Source organism: Vanessa cardui, chromosome 11, assembly GCF_905220365.1.
Source record: "Vanessa cardui chromosome 11, ilVanCard2.1, whole genome shotgun sequence".
Lineage (NCBI taxonomy): Eukaryota > Metazoa > Arthropoda > Insecta > Lepidoptera > Nymphalidae > Vanessa > Vanessa cardui.
The window spans coordinates 7,470,125-7,491,479 of NC_061133.1; the positions used below are offsets into that span (position 1 = coordinate 7,470,125).

The 21,355-nt window shown below is 30.8% G+C and overlaps 1 protein-coding gene across 3 annotated transcripts in view; it reads right to left on the bottom strand.

The window, feature by feature from the left end:
- LOC124533418 overlaps window positions 1-4,356 on the bottom strand; it is a 100,199-nt gene extending 95,843 nt beyond the window's left edge. For all 3 annotated transcript variants that reach the window (XM_047108657.1, XM_047108656.1, XM_047108654.1), the window contains exon 1: window positions 4,074-4,356. The gene's annotated coding sequence lies outside the window, so the exon portion shown is untranslated. The remainder of the gene's footprint in view (window positions 1-4,073) is intronic.
- Between the last annotated feature and the right edge of the window lie 16,999 nt (window positions 4,357-21,355).

The following is a 21,355-nucleotide window of genomic DNA, read 5'->3' on the forward strand; positions in this document are numbered from 1 at the left end:
TATGATTATTATATTTCTTGACATTTTGACACGCTGGGTATTTCGAGCTATAAATATCTGTTCTGTGACATCAAAGTCTGAGCTCCGGTATGACTCATTAATTGAAGGTAAACACGCTTTCCATGTAATAGACCGCTACCTACCGATTAGTTTGTATGAACAGTAGAGGTTAATACACCTACACAACATCAATAATAATCGTTAATATTAAAGTTCTTTTATTCTAAAAATCAATCAACGCCATTCTCATCGCCGTCGGAATGAGGACCTTGGCGTTTAGGAGATGCTTATGTCAAAGTAAGTCGTATTTGTGTATGAAAACGTTCCATTAATATAGATATTGTTAAATATATAATTAATTTAAATTTCGTGTTTATATGTTCTTAGGCCTATTTTTATATCGATTTTTTACATCAAGTTTACCATAAAACTTTATATTATTAACTTAATTAACTTTGAGTTCAATAAGATTTATGTTTTTTTTTTAATTAGATTTCAGGCATTTAATAAGTATAAAGAGTGTATTAGTGACGTTAATTTATGACAAAAGTTATTGCTCATGCCAGTATTTTATAATGTACATTTTTCTTTGAATTCATTTCCTTCTTTATATGCGTCAAAAAATTCTTTATTTTATACTGCTATTTAAATGTTATCCGAAATATTTATGAATGAACGATGTCATCGATTTTCACATAATTTGACGAAAGTATGAAAAAAGCGAAAGGCAAAAACTTTCAAAATAAAGTAAATAAAAGATAACAAACTTCTTAAAAACTAACATTTCGAACATTTTTTGCTGTTGCTTGTAAGATTTACTATCATTACATAGTGTAAAACAAAGTCGCTTATTGCTATCTGCCCCTGTATATGATTTGATCTTTAAAATAAGGCAACAGATTTTGACGCGATTTTGATTATTTTTAAATGACAGAGCGATTCAAGAGGAACGTTATTGAACAATATAGTAAAGAAACACAAATTTATAGGTAAACAATTTTATAGGTTTCTACTGTCGTAAATAAACACATTTTTTGAGCTTACGTTGTAAACGATGGCTGAACTCTACGAGATATATCAAAATAATTTATTACAGTATTGTACGCCTTGAAAAGATCTACAAAAAAGGTTAGGATGTTTATCTCTTAAAAATAATCCACGATAACCATTTTTAACCTTAACTTTTTAGGAGAAATAAAGACTTATTGTCGAAGCGATTTTTAACAACACAATTTCGATGCTAGCGTCTAATGTATATTGCTACTGACTCGACATATTTTCACTAAATTATAGGAATCATCGTAATGGTCATTTAATATTTTCCTTTGCTGACTTTATATACCGCCAAGAACATTAATGCTACCCATCCCGATTTGGCACGGGTACAATAATGATGTTTTTTTTCCCTGGTTTATTTTAACCAATGATATATCATCATTCGCTAGGTCGATTAAACTGTTCGTGCGCTTCTAATGCAACTTATTTAAATATATCGTAATCTTCTATAGATGTATATAATATTTTTTATAAAAATACATAACGTTTATTATTCGTATTTTATTATTTTGATAAAGATTCTTATATTTCCATTAATAAACTCAATTGCAAGTCAGTTTTTTCTATGCTATTTAATAATATTTTTGTTGAAAATCTTAAAATATCTAAAAATCTAGGCTCCTGGTGATTCATTTCTAGATATTTTAGCAACCTTTCTTACATCATTATAATAATTTCTACATCGTCGAAACGTCAACGCCCCGACTGATATATGCATGAATAGCTCTTTCTTCTTTTTCACTAATAGATATTAGACACTAGAAAATGGTTTATTGGGACGTTTCATTGAAATCTAAAAGTGTATATTCAAAAATGCGTGTTTTGGTTATTTATTTACCACAAAAGTATGAAATCTTAATTTGTTATTTCATAACGTTAAATTAACTTCTATCAGCTAAGCGAATGTCTAGCAAACATTCCATCACTGTAACAAAAACGTGGCACTCAAAAAAACTAAGGTATGATGTGAAAGTTCTAATTAAATCAGACTCGCTGTTTTTCTTAAATCCATTAATTTTTAAAACATCCGTTTGTGTGAGCTACATGTTCTATTTTAATATAATAAAGTTATTTCCCTTTCAACACCCACACATATTTGTACTTTTGCTTTAAAGAAAGATTTAAATCTTATTTAAAAAATACCATAGCAAACACAAAGTTTACAAAGTATTGATGTATTTTTTATACTTGACATTGCGTAAGTATTTATATCATGAAAAAAGTGCTACTACATACAGAAAACGCCACCTCAATTAAACTCATTAAATAAGCCACGTTACTTCTCATTAATATGGCAAATATTTGTTCTTAAAAACAACTACTTAAAAAATACATAATTATGCGTAAAACGAGAAACTGACACAGATATTGGCGTAAAATCCAAGTCACAGCTATAGAAACATATTCAACAAGAAAAATAATGTTGGCGAGGATCAAAAAAGGCTCAGGAGTGTGAAATAAGCCTTATAACCAAAGTGAGAAAAATATAAGGCTAGAAATGCAAAGGTATTAAAACTTTACACACTGTTCGTGTGTAATTTTTCATTCACCATATTTGGTTTAGATAAACATATATTGTAATCCTATTCTATAAGTTCTTGAAATATAACACAGAACAAGAAGCTTGGATCAAAGGGGTCTCTACCCTTCACGAAGTTTATAACAAAATAGCATCTGTTGCGTCACAACATATTTACAACAATATTATATGCACAGAAATATTGATCAATGTGATAATCATGTATCTAAATGTTGAAAAGGAGTAACTACTGAGTTTCTTGTCGGTTTTCTCGGTAGTATCTACATTCCGAACCGATAGTAGATTCGCTTAATATTTGTTTGTAAATTAAAAAAATATTTATTCATTTGACTGAGAGAAACTTAATGAGATCTGTTTTCTATTCGGATCTCTATCTAACTTATGTACCATTATCTCCATACAATCAAACAAAATGGTTTATTATTCAAGCTCTTTCACAAGTTCCGAGTTCATTAATAACTATCGACAATGTGTATTGATAACTTGTATAATAAATCACTATAACTAATATGCACTTTTATAATGCCAATGCTTTTATTGGATGTTGAGTTAAATATTGTTTAAATACCCTTTACAATGGATCCTTGCCTACCTTGATATTTAATAATTCATAAGTAATGTGTGTTCATTTTTATTTATTCATTTATATTTTAAAGTTATTTCTTTTTCAATACACTCATTTTAATCTCTACACGGATGTATTTTTAATTGATAATATTTTACATAAAGTTTCATACGTGTCTTAATTTTTTCATTTTACATTCCAATATTCGTTTATTTTTACGTATTATACATATGTTCGTGAAGGAGGTCGTAAAAAGTGAGAAAGATAACTAGGTATTTCATATATTTAGCATTGGAAATCTAGTTCGCGTTAATTATAACATTTAAAAGTAATCATATTTTAATTACTAAACTCTATTAACAGAACAAAGGCTAGCTTCTTACATTAGCAGGATTTTGATGAGACTATTGTTAAAGTCGGTTACATCATATTAATTAGGTATGGATCTACGGATGCCGCTAAGGAAATCGACGTTACTTTATATGGAGATGAAGGTGCAGGTCCAGCTTACATAAGTAGTCCTCGAACGCCATCTAGTGACCGACGTTTTGTAATACTATTACGTTTACAAACGTCGAACACTTACTTCAATAAATTTAAACGCGCAATGAAAGTAAGTGACCTTTTTTATCTGTTATAATAGCCTTAAAATAAAAGCTATTTGGTGCTTTAAATGTAAAATGCAAATGCGATACTTTTTTTCTAATAAGAATAGAAATTTAAGTTAGCTGTAGTTAACCGACCAAGTTATTAATATTTATGAAGTGAACGTTCCTTAGTGTGTAACTTTGGAACGAATGTTATTGTAATGAGAGCAGAATGGAGAGTACTAGAGTAGAGGAGAATGCAAGCGTTCGTGGGGTCGCGGCGGTAAAGTTGCGACACGGCTGGGTGAGTGTGCTAGATGCCAACCTTGAGATCATCGGTGAGTGCGGGAGCAGTAATGTACGGGGCTCATTCCTCCCGGTGCAAGCAATCCACCTTCCCTCGCTAGGCGAACAGCCGCTAAGTAACTCCGTGGAACAAACCGCACACTACGACAATGTTATTTTATAGAGATACACTATCCGATTGTATGCCTAAAAACACACTGTCACAACACTACACCTACAACACTCCAAAGGTGGAGCAAACGGACACTCGAAAAACGAAACGTGGTAGCGACGCAGAAAACTCGTACGTGCAACCAACCTGTTGGTCGGAGCAAGACTGATCGCGGCGCGGCAGGCTGCGGCGCGCGCGCAGTCGCTCCACCCCCTCCCCCTCTACACTTCTTCACTTGCCGACGCTCTTTACTGACAGAGCTTTTGCTCGCCTGGACTCTAAACCATTATAATAAAACTGCAAGGAAGATAAATGAAAAACCGAACCATCTAAACGGCCGTCGATATAAGTAGTATTTTTCATCTAAAACCAAAAACTACTATAAGCGTATTTTTCCATTTTAATACTGCGGTATATGACAAGCCTCAATAAGATTCGTAACAAGATAAAACATACACAATTACAGCTCATTAATTTAATTTAAAATAAAACTTTTTTTAGCTTCTGTGTAACTATTAGTCCTCCGAAAGGCGCGGTGATGTGAGCTTCAATAAGCGTTGTTCGTTTTTTCTCATCACCAATTACCAGTTTCAAAGGTCCATTAAAAAGCACAATCGAGTAGTGGCAGCTCAATTCGATTGCCCATACAAGATATTTATACTAAGCGAGGTATAAAATGCAATGCTTAAACTTTCATCATAATACGTAATGAGGTTTCTTGCATAAATGCACATTCATTTAATTATTATAAGTTACTGATGTATACACAGAAAAATGAAAAATAAAACTTAAATTAACCATGCATATAGAATATGCAATTATAACTAAGTACTTTTTGTGATTATAGTCTTATCATGGAACATCCGTAACAACAGTACAATTGAATTAAAATATTCAGCACAAACCACAAAACTGTTGTAAGACAATAATAGCCTTATTAGGAATTGAAGTCTACAAATGAAAAAAAAGTAAGTTAATATACCATTTACAACTTATAACAGAAGACAGTTTACATTTTATAATAATTCTGTCAAACTATTATACCACGTAACATGGTGCACGAATCCCGTAACCTATAGGATAGACTTCAACGCGCGCAGTTTACGTAATATTTTATTCCTTCGCACTCTACAATGCACTAACTTAAATAAATACTGAAATATTTCATTATGAAATGAAGTTTTTCCTTGTAAAAGAAGTATTTACTATTTGTATTTGTGTTTATTACTTTCATAATAAAGTACATTTTGGTATACATTAAAATTATTAATTATAAGTATGTACTGGTATGATTAAAGATTTTGTTAATTACACTTCATGCCATTATTTTACCTGCTCGATAAATACCAGCTTGATTAAATGATTTAAACTTTTATTAATCAAATTAGTTGCAATTCACACCTTTAATACACGTAATTTAAAAAAAAATGGTATTGAAATGGTAGCATAGAATAATATATAATTTTAAGGTATTACATTAAAATAAAAGTGCTTTTGTTAGTTCCGTTATATTATTTATATGAAATACTATTTATGTTGTTAGTTGAATTATGAATAATAATTAATAATAATAAATGTAATTGTACACTACTACGACTTTGTGTAAGCCCATCTGGGTAGGATAGCACCACCAACTCATCATATATTCTTCCACCAAGCAGCAATAGTTGGTATTGTTTCGGTGGGATGATTCGGAGATGCAAGGAATGATTAAAATACACAACGGGCGCCAATGTACATAGGCGGTGGTGCCATTTCATCCTCCGTCTACTGATTTAAAAAAAAATCATAAAGTAAAAATTAAGTAACAGCCTGTACGTTTCCCACTGCTGAGATTTATTCCACTAGGCTGTTCCAATGCGGGTTGGGGGAATGCACATGCAGGTTTTCTTACGATGTGTTCCTTCACCGCCGAGCAAGAGATGAATTATAAACACAAATTAAGCACATACATATAGTGGTGCCTGCCTGGGTTTGAACCCGCAATCATCTATTAGTGATCTTTTTGTACATTTATGTAACCGATAAAAACATTTAAATATATCATATAAAAACACATTTAAAGGAAATTATGTACTTTATGAGTAGTAAATAAATCAATCATATTGCCTGATTACCTCAGCTAATGAGAAAAGAGTGACTTCATTTTTCGCTTAGGCTGTCATCATCGAAGAAGTGATTCGATTCTTTCCTGTTACTTGGATACGACTTTGATGGTTCTTTTTATATGGAAAATTATTTAAACCTACATTGTTATTGTTACTATTTAAGACTGTTTTTCGTTTTGGTAATTGCTAGGAGAGAGGCTACAAAGCAAGCTTATAAAAGGGATACCCTATGCCTTATATACGGGAAGACAAGACGGTAAATGCAACTCTCACTGTTTTCAACTACTGCAACTCAAGAAATAACGTCTATCTTTAGAGGAGGTTTTTATCCAATGAGGTTTTAAATAAAATTTACTCATATATTGATATTACCTTAAGTCAATTGGTATTCAAGATAGCAGTGACAAAACGAGTTTATGATTTTCTTTTTTGTTTTTATATGTTAATTCATCTTGTCGCGCAATGATTAAAAAAAGCATATGTTTTATACATATGCTTTTTTAATAAAAAAAAATACTAAGTACGCAAACATCTAAAAACTGGTATCGACTCCGGTGTTGCTAATCAGAAAAAGTTATCGTTTATTACATTTCAACTTTATAATTACCGTTATGCACATAAAGTATATCATACTTCATCTCAAGTTAAATCCAAAAAATAAAAACGTGTAATTATTAACATATAATACAATTCCAAATAAATAGATAAGAAAACAAGATTTAAATTATCTTCAAAAGGTGTGAAAGAATTAGCTTATCGATATTCTTGACGTTTCTACCGACCCATGAATTTTATTGCTTTAAGGTTACAATTCTTAAGGATGCTCGTACAAAGAGTAGTCATTATTAATAAATCTTTACTAATAAAGATTGCGGTTTCGTATTTTACTCAGTTGATAAAAGAAATACATACAATCGTTTGTTTGCAAATTTAAGTAATGTTATGTAATAAGAGCAGGATTGAGAACCAGTTTATATCATAGTTCTTCAGGGATAAACAAAGTAAAGAAACGAGAAACATTTGTAACACTCCCATAATGACTTACTAGTAAGATTGTAGGTAATTACAAACTAGAAGATCAGCGGCGGCGGCTTCAAGAACGGTGGTATATGCTCCAAACCTTTTCATTAAAAGGGGAATAGACACAAGTCCAGCAGTGGGAACATTTACGAATATTAGTTTACATGTGTCATGTTACAAACATTGTCACGTTACAAATGTGTTAAGGTCAGTGTACAGGTAAATATTACGTTAAAAAATATTTTTCTTAGAAGACATTTAAATCAATACGAAAGGTCAAACGTTTGAATGTTAATTGAACTGCTATATAAAAACATATTTATACCGTAAAAACATATTACCTATCTGATTAAGTACTAATTCTTACATCATTTTAAACAGATGTCAACATGATTGAATATAAATTTGCATAATTGAATAATATATTGAAACGGAATTTTAGACAGGTTTTTGTTTAAAAACGTAAACTATATTATTCCAACAGAATTAGGGCGTATTCAAAATTATTCATGATCCCTCGTAATTATAACGGGATGCTAATATATTTTGTTCCATCTTGTCGTGCTGCTTAGACATGGAACGTCCTGCACAGACCGGTCCACGGGCGTTTATCGGGTTCAGTGCCATTATTTAGCGATCAAAATATACCGGTTCGAAGTCGTATGTGACGATCAAAGTCATCATATTACTGCAGTGTACTATTTTACTTCTTACACACAAACGTAATACCTACATTCGTTCTGTAACATTAGCAAACGCTTTGTTGCAAAGTCTAAATTGCTTCTAATTTTCTATAGTTACTAATCTATCTAGATTCAAAATAATATTCAACAGATTTTAAAATATTAATTATTTCAATTTGTGTATTACTTCTAAAAAGGTTTTATATATTTCAAACTGTTGACTACATAAATAAACATTCCTTACCGGCCTCACCAATTAACGTTGTATCGCGGGTGAATAATTACACGCTGATTTCTCTTTTTCAGTCAGTAACTTGACATTCAAAGGAGGAAGTCAAAGCATTGCGTAAAGAAACAACCGCTATTCTTTTAAATTCTTTAAATAAAAAGATAGAAATAAAAATCAGCCTGATGGTAATTGGTCATCGCAAATACATTGGTACCGAAGAAATATTAATTGTGCCTTACAACGTCAATGCACTATCAGCCTTAATAACTAAGATGTTATGTCCCTTGTGCCCGACGGTCCACTGGTTCACTCACCCTTCAAACCGGAACTCAACAATACTAAGCATCGCTGTTTGGCGGTAAAATATGTGAGGAGTAGGTGATTTACCGAAACAGGCTTGCCAACCACTACAGCCCAGTATTTTTAGTAAGACAACGTGTATTCCATTAAAGTGTAAGTACATTAAGCATTATGATACTTATTTTTATGTAATCGATAATACATTAAGGAGAGGGCAAATAATGTTTAGGTCCTTTTAATTTGATTCATATAATGTCATCCAGTTGACTACATAAGTTAACGCTTTCATTAAAATCTAGATCAAATGAAAGAGATTACTATATTATTATATATTTAACCTTTGTCCTGTCTCGAGTAGATACGAGCCAAATATTCCCTACCGTAGTCGCCATCAGCTTAGACTCGGAATTAACAAGAAGAAGATTTTCAATAGAACGTACTCATAAGCGCAAGGTAAGCTTTATACGATTTGTGTAAAGCTATGTACGATTAGCTACACAGAGCTACTATAAATACCTTTAAGTCTGTGTTTCTTATTAGCTTATCTGTTAATTAAAAAAATAGCCGGAGATGATTCAGTGACGTCGAAATAAGTCTTTCAAGTAGTTTAATAAAAATTAAATATAATGTGTAAGAGAAAATCATTTAAAAATGTTGTTCGCCAGCTCTCTAAGTTAATATTTATGCATTTATACTCTATATACATTGATAATAGGGCCCGCAATAATTCATGAATAATTCGTATTTAGGAATGTGGAACTCATTTCCCAAGGCGGCAAGTTGTGTGACGCTCAGCGTAGCGGTGACCAAGTAACGGTCACGGAGGTACTAGCACTTTGAGTTGGAGGGCACGCCTGATACTATGGCATTGTACCAGTTCAACGTCATATCACTATATTTACAAAACTTAACCTATAATATTAAAAATACTAATTACTATTTGTAACTTTATATCCTTTTAACTGTATCATCATCATTACATAGTATTAAACAAAGTCGATTATCGCTGTCTGTCCCTATGTATGCTTAGATCTTTAAAATTGTACAACGGAATTTGAATCGGGTTTTTTTAATAGATAGATTGATTCAAGAGGAAGGTTTATAATATGTGTAATACATGTACAATATGGTAAAGTAAGGTCAGTACACTGATAATATCATAAGTTTCTAATGTGAATTATCAAAAAAACACATGTATTATAATTAGTATCAGCACTGCAAGCGTGCCAAGCCGGGGCGAGTCCCTTGTATTAATAAAAATTAAAATAAGTTGCAAACTTCGATCTTTGTTTAAAAGATTGCCTATTAATAATTTGTAAATTAGCTTGAACGTTATTTATTTTGCAAAACAAAGCTCATTATGGGTCTTCGTGTAGCAACGGATGAAGACGTCATTATCATGACCCGTGCCAGTGTCACGGTCGGCTTGCCATCATAATCACGAGCCGCCATCGCACAAGGTTAGAGCCTCACATAAGTTTTCACGTAACAGTAATGACAAAATGCAATAACATGTATCGTGATCACGTTTCTTAAACGAACAATTGTCGAAACAGTGAGAGAAAAAACGGTATAGAATTATTATTTTAGACAATTTTTTTGTGTTTTGCGGATACGAGCAAAGATAGTTTTTATTCGATCGCGTAATTTTAGATTGCCGTGAAATATTCCTCTATACGATAATGTACCATACAGTGTTCAGTTTATTGAAAAAAAAACGATAACAAATAAAAATTTAAATGGATTGCGTTCGATTGGAAATTCACTTGTTTAAACTATATGTTGACTCTCATTCTATCCTGATTTTTTTAATATTGTTTCTTCTTTTGAGGACAGATTGAAGGTTTTTTCAATACGTTACTCCAATACAGCTCGGTAAATATACAAGCGGAAAAATGTTATCCGACAAATGGACCTGACAACCTCAGGGCTTTTACCTTAAACAGATCTTTTAAAAATCGAACATAAATGACGGTGAATAAATCAAAAATATATATATAAATGTCTGTAAATGAAAACAAAATCTACAAAAACATTAAATGTTAAATATTATCCGAAAATTATCAAAACCGGTAACGAATACAAACTTAAACATAAATACTTAAATTTATTTCGTTAAGAGGTTTCATGTTATGAAAAATGAGTATTTAACTACTTTATATCATAATTATTTGGAATATGAACTGTGACGATTAGCATCTCATATGTATGATTCAACATTTTGGTTTTTGACTAAAAAAAAATGAGCAAAAAGTACTTTGAAAGATGAATGCAAAAAAGCTAACGATGTGAATATATTAAATATAACCATGCAAGGCTCGATCTGTTAAACTTAATGTGTATCTGTGTTATTAGTTAGCTAGTTTGTTCGTTAAATTAAATGTAATACTTGAACAACTTTTACTGTGCAAATTACGTCTCCGTATAAGCAACGAGGATATTTCTTTTAGATTTGGCACAGCTGATGTGGGTGTGATTTCACCAGACGAGTTTCAACTTTCTCTGTATGTTACAACACGACCAACACGTCACTGATACGCGGTGATCATCTGTGACATTTTAAAATATCAAAATAACAAGCCCAAGGTAGTCAAGTTGATACTGATTAAACATTGTAAAATGGAGCCGAAATATTTATTATTCATACTATTCAACTTTGAGATTTGCAAATTTATTGTGAATCATGAACTGTGGAGGTGTAAATAAAATAGGAAACTTGTATATTGCCTTTTACTGTATAAGAATACAAATTGAGTTATTACTAAACTAAAAATACAAAAGTTTAATCATCCTACTCCTACACTTTCATTAATTTTAAAATTGTGAATCCATTCTTTTAAATCATATAGAAAATTCTGTTATAGCGAGCTAAAGACATCCGGTAACCAAACTTCAAAAGAATTATGAAAAGCCATTTGTATGTAAATGTATTTATATTAATAGTTCATTTTAAATAGCTACACATTTCAGCTTCAAGTTTGGTCTAATGAAATAAATATTATTCATATCTCTCTTTGAAAAAAATACTTTTAATTCTATTATAATTGGTTTAATATAATTATAACAACACATTTCAAGCTCAAGTTTAATATTAATATACCTATATGTATATATTTATAATTGTCTTCTGTTATTTATTAATATCAAAGTAAAGGTTTTTATTTTTTTTTATTGTTAATATAATTGATTTAGTATTTTGTGCATTCTCTATGTCTAAAAATTATTGTTTTTTTTAATATTATATCTTTAATGCCTTCAATTCTTCCACCATATGTTTAGAACATTCTTTAAAGTTTTAAAAATGAGAAAAAATCTTAAAATTGGAATAACATTTTTTTTATTATATGAATATATGTGTGTTATATTAGCAAATAGTAGGTTATATCATCAGCTTAATAGATTGACTTATCAAGGCAATGTTATTGTTGTGTTTTTGTTATAAAATACATATGTTAAGTGTATTGTTATGTTAATAAATACATATGTTAAATATATTTAGGCAATATAGAAGTGTAATGTTTTTTTACAAATTCTAATAAAGGGTTGCAAAAGTTTATTGCACAACTCTAAAAGTGATTGTGTAATATTATGCCGTGGGTGTAGTCCTCGCCGAGAGTGACTGTGACGCCCGCGTAGGCGCACCAGCCTTTGGAGTGCCGGTACCTGTAGTGACATACATATGTATATGAGAAAAAATATAAGTGTAGGTGTCTCTTGACTCATGATCAGAAAGTATGTCGAGCAATAATTGAAAGTTAACATTCGACATGTGATAAGAGATATTTTAATTATTTTTCAACACCTAATACGGTAGGACCTTCCCGGGCGTACACAGAGCAAATTTTATAAAACATATTATTTACTAGCAATCCTACCCGGCTTCACATGCTATGCTATTTATACAATATGTGTACACTTTAGCGCTCAATAATAATTAATATTTGTTCCAGTAAACTATAATTATAATTAAAAATAAACAGCATTATAATTTTCAACGAGAAATATTAGTTTAGATAATAAAACGCATAAAGGACAACAATTAATTCTTCCTGAATGGGTTAAATTCAGATAATAAGCAAAATCTATTTTTATTATAGATACCGATGCGGATATTTAACATCTTGTTATAATATAGAATTAAATAATAATTACAATAAGTACACTGTAAAATATCCTAAGCAAACAATGAGCCATAATCACGATGTATTTTGATTATATGTTTTAATGTAACATTAAATCACAATTGCAGTGATGATAATATGAGATACACGTCGCGATAGAAGCTAATTTAATTAGGTTTCTATATGTAGCTTTATTATTTATTATATTTCATGTATAGTAAAATAATGACTTTGAAACTCACAGCCGGATTTTAGTTTGAATTTGAAAAATATATAAAGAATAAATATGTTTTTATTTGATAGCCCAATCTTTGAGAATAAACTTTAGGTAACGTCTCACCACGTCCGATAAGTATAGCAGAAACGTTAGCTATCCATATCATTTCTTTACTATGTCTCTTAATATTCGAAAATCATTAAAAAGCATACTTCAATAAACTGAATTACATAGTCATGTATTTTGATAGGGTTTTTGTAATTATTATGTTCAGTTGCGAAGTTGTGGTTACTTTTTTCTCATCTTTAATTAAAAGTGGTTACTGCGAATTATCTATAAAAAACTGCCTCGCGGTTTCCAGGCTATCTCTATTTTAAAACTACTGCAAACGTAAAATCTAAGAAATGGAAACGAAACCCTATTATTTTATATTTGTAGTTTTACTTGTACTGATAACATAACAATAACTCATATACCTATCTTTGCCTCGTAATTGAAAGAAAAAAATTATTAAAAAACATTTGAAAGATAAATGACTACGTCGCACTTAATAACGGCAAAGTATTTTAGGTATACCGCTACTTACATAACAGTCGTCATATTGTAGGACAGTACTTATCGCATGCCAATGACATCATGACGACCACTTACTGTTACCTAGACTGGGGAACGTGATCTGAATTTAAATATATATCATGTCCTCACAATTTTGTTTCTTAACCCGTATTTGCATGGAATGCTACAGATTTTAGAGAAAGTGCTTAAAAATTTTAACGAACGACGTGTATGCATTGTATGTAATGCGTATATAAACAAACAATAATTTATTTTTCTTCAACACAAGTATCTTGCTGCAACTTAAAAGGAAAATGGAAATTTAGTTGGAGCATTTTTTGTGCCTCTGCATAATCATTTACTCGAAACAAAGAACCGCACAGGGCTACTTAACAAAGCGTCCAGAATCGTAATAAGACGATACATCCTCGCACTGGACTTGAAGGAGATGTATTGAATTATTATTTTGTTTCTTTTGCTACCAACCTCAACGTTTATTCGCTTGCAAGAGCTTGGTTCAGGCGTAAAGCGAACGGTGACACAGCGCTAAAAATAGAGCTAAGACTCAGGGCCGGGCTCAACGATGCGGCCGGGCGCTGCAGCCAGACCTGTCCTGATCACCCCCGTCCCTCCCACGTCCTCCCATGATCCCTAAGCGCCATCTTGATATTCCACAGACCGTAGCGAACAACAACTTAAGACTAAGTAGCAAGGACATTGCGGTCAAGTTTGAAATTCCTTTGAAGGCTGGATGTTTCCAAGTGTAATTGTATAAAATTTTAACAAAAAGAAAAACCGACTTCAAACAAAACACTATTTTAAAACAAATGAATATGCACGAAAAAGTAATAAAAATAATTGCGTATTCAACATATTTTTTAGAGTCTTCCTAAGTTAAATGAAATGAAAAATATTAGACTACTTAAAAGTCGATTAACGATTATATCATGTAGTTATAGTTATTGGTATATTTGGAGCCGGTGTCAGCCACGGTGCCCTTGCCCCAACAATCAAAAGAAAGAAGCGATACGAGCCCCTTGATTGATCCAGTATATTATTGTGTAAAAGGTAATTTGTAAAAAACATATTTGTTAAAGTATTCTCGTATTGTTTTTTGATAGATATACTGTAGGGTTTTATTGGCTGACACCGACTCCAAATATAACAATAATTATAACTACATGATATAATCGTTAATCGACTTTTAAGTAGTCTAATATTTTTCATTTCATTTAACTTAGGAAGACTCTAAAAAATATGTTGAATACGCAATTATTTTTATTACTTTTTCGTGCATATTCATTTGTTTTAAAATAGTGTTTTGTTTGAAGTCGGTTTTTCTTTTTGTTAAAATTTTATTTATTTTTTGATTTTAAGTGAAGCTGATGTTGACTAACTAATTTTTTTTAATATGTATAGATTAAGCGTTCCGTTTATATGAGTCAGAAACTACTTCGAGGACAATTTCAAAGGAAACTTGCGAATAAAGCAAAAATAGACTTTCGAAAATGCGGATTTAATACGTCACGCGGCGTAAACTACAAGGATCCCTCGAAAGAGCTGTAATCGAACTCAGCAAAAAAACTTTGAAAAAGACCAACTATATTTCGTACATCATATGACATCACATCACATACACAAAATTTGATTAAAGATAGTAAGAAATTCTGCCCCATATCGCACTCTAACTGCGAGCCGTATAGGAGTTCCAACACTACATAGTATAAAACAAAGTCGCTTTCTCTGTCCCTATATCTTTAAATCTACGCAACGGATTTTGATGCGGTTTTTTTTAAAAGATAGTGTGATTCAAGGGGAAGGTTTGTGTATCTAATACATGAACAATATAGTAAAGAAACACTGATAATTTTAGAAGTTTGCGATGTGATGTCGTATATAAACAAATTCTGTAGTATATTTAGTATCAGTATTGCACCCGTGCGAAGCCGGGGTGGGTAGCTAGTTGATTATAATATTCGACTATGATAATTACATAAACATAACCACATTACGGAAGGTGACTCAAATATCCAAATAACCTATAAATAAAAGATTCGACCGAGTATCGCTAACGTGCTCCTCAGAATTGTTCCGTTCCCTTCCGTTCCGTTACTTTGTCATGGATCCTGTGCTCAGAACCTTACCAAACTTTCACCAAATTACCCTTGAAGTATATATTTTATAATAAAAAAGAATTATCAAAATTGGTTAACGTGATTTTCAGTTATTCACCTATTTGTCGCGAATATACATAATGCAAATTTAAGACTTATGTCGTTTTCACATGGATACCATCATCGGAAAAAAAAATAAAAAAAATGGGACCCCACGGGAAGCACTACCTTTCAAACAAAAAAAAAATTATCAATATCGGTCCACCCAGTGAAAAGTTATGAGGTAACAAACATAAAAAAAAAAAAAAAAAAAAAAAAAAAAAAAAAAAATACAGACGAATTGATAACCTCCTCCTTTTGGAAGTCGGTTGAAAAGCCTTTGAAATATAATTAGCTCAATAAATTTACCAAGATTTTATGTCGCTAGCAATGTTACTTAAAATATAAAGCGTTGATCGTCGCGTCTCGGACAATACAATAATTTTTTCTCGTGTAAAATTTTGATCCACCTTTCAGAAAACTTTAATTAAACTAAAGTAACTTGTAATTTAAATATATTTTTGTATGAAATAAACAAAAAAGTATCTTTTTTTCATAACAATTTATTTGACGTTCTTAAAAATGCAAACAAGCGGATAATTAGTAAGTTTATAAGTGATCATATCTTATTCCTATATCTTATAAACCCTGAGAGCCTACGAGCGAGTTTTGGCAAATGATTACAGCCGAAGCGATTTCTATCGTATTTCGGCCGTCATTGTGACATTTCTATGCATTTTTGTACTTTAAATTCGTCAACTTTTAATTAGCTACTCTAGGCCCACTAAATGTGATTGTATATATAATGGCGTAAAAACGTAAATTACGTACATTTAATTAAAACACCCCAAATCTAGATCGTATTTGTTAATTCTCTAGAATTATCTAGGTTTTAATATTACAACTTCAAACTGTTACCACAGCCTAAATGAGAATAATTTATTATTTGCAGTCGACGTAAAAAGTCCATAATCGTTGTATATAATTATCGTCAATTTAAATTCTCAATTCCCTTGGGAGAATAAAATTACTTTTGTTCTTGGAAACTCGTCCTGGTAGACTGGATTATTATATTCAGCTGCTATTAAGTAAGGGCTCGCCTTTTGATTGATGTGCTTCTTTTATCTGATTTACTTTCAGCAATCTTCAATTTTAGCTCTATCAACGTTTAGGCGTAAAGTTTAGGCATATCAAGTATAAAAAGGTTGATTTATGACAACAATATTTTAGACTTGCATTAAATGTTTATGCATAAGCTTTATTTAAAAATAATAAAATGTCAAATTATAAGAAATATTGTGACTACAATATCAGTCGTAAAGGACACGGCCTCTGGCGGCACAGGAAGATGATGTCACTGATTCGACTGGTTTTGCTTATTATTCGTCGGGTGTTTAACTAACAGCAGAATACATTAGGCAGTGAGTTCGAAATTTGTACATGCATATTCTTCAGCGCATATTGAATTGCGTTAAATTTATTTTTGCAATAATGAATAATATAAGCAGATGGAAAACATCGACGTCGCTGATAACAAATGTAGTTAAGACTCGTTCGTTTTCAATAGTAGTTTATTTCTTATTGAATTTTAGGTCTTATGGAATTTAATTCTCTTAGCAGCCAGGATTAAATCACTAGCATTGTTTTAAGACAAAGTAACATTCCACTGATTCAACTGCAATGAAATTCATTCGTTTATTATTTAGCCTCCAGCTATCCTTTATGAATCAGAATAACAAATAGAAAAGGTTATAAAATAGAGTAAATCATTTACAATGTGTACTAACATTTATACAAGCAATATCGGATTCAATTTAAGTTACATAATTAACCAGAACACTGTGTTTGTGTGTCATAAAAACGTAATTGAAAACGACTAAAAAATGCTAGAAGATACTTTAATTTATTTTACTAATGGTACAGCCGACAAAGGTTTTGTTATATGTAGGTACATTATAGCATCAGCATTGTAAACACATACAAACATAATACATGTTATATATTAATTTGTTCACAAAATGATAGCCCTATTATATATGTATATAGTCTTATGTAATTTAAAAAAATTAATATATATCTCTTAAATTGAGAATAAAGTGCACACGTTTATCGTTCACGCAATAACGAAAAACAACAACAATTCTATTTATTACCACACGTCTAAATTAAAGATATTATTTAAAAAGAAGGCTTTTTAGCTAGATACGGCACCTAGTAATATTAATATAGAGCTACTCATAATGTTCAATTATTGAAGTTAGTAGTAAGTAAGGTACTCAATAAATAACGATTATTTTGTATTATTATTATTTTTTTTATTTCTTAGATTTTTCATCTGATCGACAGAAAAATTTCGAACGAATTTGACTTTTTTAAGTGCATAATTGATCTCCTCGCTAAAATTAATTATCTTTACAACGGTATGCAAACTATCTTGATTCTGCAAAAATAGTTATCAAAATAAGGCAAATATTTTTTATGATTGTAAAACACTAAACAATTCACAACATGAATTGTACAAAAATGATTAGAATTTTTTTTGAAATCAAAATTTATTTGAGTGATAAAATTATAAAAGAGTATAATCGTAATATATTATACAACTCTATGTATAAACATCTTATACAAATGTATTGAATTAATGCAATCACCTTTAAAATGACGATTATATACAAGCTAAGCTTGAGGCGAATGTAGGCGATAAAAAATATAACTAATCAAATATCAATAATGTGAGATCTACGAAAAAATGACATCATCGAAAAGACCTCGACTGATGACACGAAGCCTGATTCAATAATAGAACTGGTATATTATCTTAGGAAAGAAAAATATTCATTCGAACGTTATTTATTTTTAATAAATTCATGGACTTGAGTCAATGCAAAGATTACCTTCAATGATCATTACATGAGATTTGACAAAGTTGATTAATAGGTACGTGCATTGTTATTATAATTATATTATAGACGAACACTTCGATAATTAAAATAAAGATCAAGAATACGCTTTGCGTTATTATTAAAGACAAAGAACTTTTGTTATTTGATAATTATGTATAGAGTTGTGTAAGTTTATTAGAAAATATATCACGAAATTGTATGGAACTTATCATAAATTAATGACATTTAATTCAATTTTAATTTTGGTAATTTTATATATCAACGTTTACAAGAAAGATTCATCATAGAAAATATAATTATGAGCTCATCTTATAAAAATGTTTTCACTCATATCTAATTTACTCATACTGATAAATTGTTTTATTTAGACATTTTTTATCATGTATGAGTTACAAAAAGTTTATTTTTTACAATAAATAATATGATCATTATAATATTCTTCTCAACAGCTTAGTGACAGCCTAATTCGTTGAAACTGAACTAAATCAAAAAAATCAACAGATCAATGGAATGCTCACTTCTATAACACTCACAAGTGATAACGCGTCTAATATTGTGTTTTGTGACTTATTTGCTTAAATATTTAGCATGTGTGTTAGGTACAGGCAGCGTTGTTTAGATAGAGGTGTGGGCATAGAAAGAACGGCCCCGTGCTATATCCGTTGGTCGATCTGTCGAAACCGTAGCTTGCGCAATGTCTTCGGACGAACCGGTAACACACATAAATAACTGCGACGAATCTGCAAATTACAAGAATCAAATTGTTCAATCTTGAATTAATCTTGAATTCGTTCTTACTACATCATGATGTTTTTGTATCTTTTTACGTGGATACCTAAAATAGATAACATTGTCATATTTTAATGTTTTTTTTTAATTTTCGAACCGTTTTATAATCTGTGTAATAATTTAAGCAGTTTTTTCACTACTGGTATTTTGACGTCAATGATTTTGGTTGTGTCAGTTACCGCTCCGACCGAGTATTTGCATTTTTAATTCATAGACTTTTTTATTCTTACTGATGTTATTATTACTATGTCCTTGTCACGAATTGAAGAGCTCGCTATGGCATCGGTTCTTGTTCATTTTTAAAAAATTCACTCATTTTATTAATGATTTCGCGATTAGGATATCAATCGGCTTCCATAAAAACAAAAAGAAACTATTGCTTAATCCATACATATCTAAAAAAAATTGTAGTACTTGATGAACAAGAGATATTTATTTTATATTAAAATAAGACTTCAACAGAAGAATAAATACGAACAAAATAACTAAGAATAAATTTGCTTGCATCTTTAAATATTCATTATTAGCCTTCAAGGTTGTCACACAGACAATCAGACGAATAAGATTAACGTGACAAAACAAAACAGTGACTATCCGTAAAACCCGCATATGTACAAGCAGAAAACAAGATATAGTTTCTATTTAATAGTATATACGGGTTTTCAATGTTTCCTCATATGGTATCAACTTTACCGACGTGTCTATTGTATACAATTGTCAATTATTTTATTACTAGCTTTAGATGCTTCACGCCTATTACCACGCGGAAGGAATGACGAGTTTGTTGTCATGGCTACATTGTGATATAATGATGATATTGATTCTAACTGTAAGCAGAAATAATTTATAAATAAATATTGTTATTGGTTTTTGTATAAGCCATACCTACATGATACGTTTCATTAAAATATTCTCCACAGTATAGAACCCTTTACTTTGATTACTCATTACAAATGTTTTTTTTAAGTTGGACTTGTGGATATTTTAAAAATATCTGATATAAAAAAATAATACAAAAGTTTAATTTTTGTCAGATACGGTAAAGTCAAAATAATTTTGTCTGTATCCTCTTTAACGGCAACGTACTTAAAGTAAGAACAGTGCTTAGTCACACGCCACACTTTCTTTCGCTTAGACATACATTAATATCTATATTTTACGAAAACCACTCTATTTATATATATAAATAAACATATTGCAATAACAAACTTTGTATTAAACCTTAGTAATTCTCACATTCTTAGCAAGCTGCTTCTGTTTTTACTCATGACATCAGCGACCTTCATAAAAGCAAAGAAAAAACCGCAAAGCTACTAGATTATATGCTGGTTAAGTCATCCTTATTAAAATTAATAATTTAGATATTTATGCTAGAAAATTACCAGGATATTGTTCGAAGACTACATCGCATTACATCATTGTGTGTACATCGGCGATAGCGCAAGGGATAATATTGTCATGCAACACGCAAGCAGTGACCGGACAGCCTCGACATTGTTCCAGTGGGTAAACAAGAATAATAATTGAGATGAACATCCGCTAAGTTCTCAGCAATAAAAGATGCTCCGTTCTTCATAAAAACTAAACGACTAAAAACTAATAAAATTATCATATTATCGTGCATTTTAAGAATAGATCTTATTTATTTTCTAAGTATTGGTCAAATCGTCTGTAGAGTTAAGAACGGAATAATAAAATTTATAATTGTTTTTAACGAAGTTTCTAAGATAAATGCACAATATATTTTTCATTACTTATGTGTATTTTTATGCGTATGACAGCACACAATGCAAAAAGATTCATCTAATATCACGTATTTACTTGGAAACTAGTGGTCAAGCAACATATAAGTCCACGACTCGGGCTTCTCGTGGGCAATAAATGTGCTTAAGATCTGATGACATCATTGTGTCACAAACGACCAACTTTAGCCTGCTTTAAGTGAATTTGCACACGTCTGCGAATGTATTTGTCTCCATTTACTTATATTTCATACTAGAACCAATCGAAATGTAAAACGATAACTCTATTTAGTTATTACAAACTATTAAGTAAATACTGAAATCAGTTCA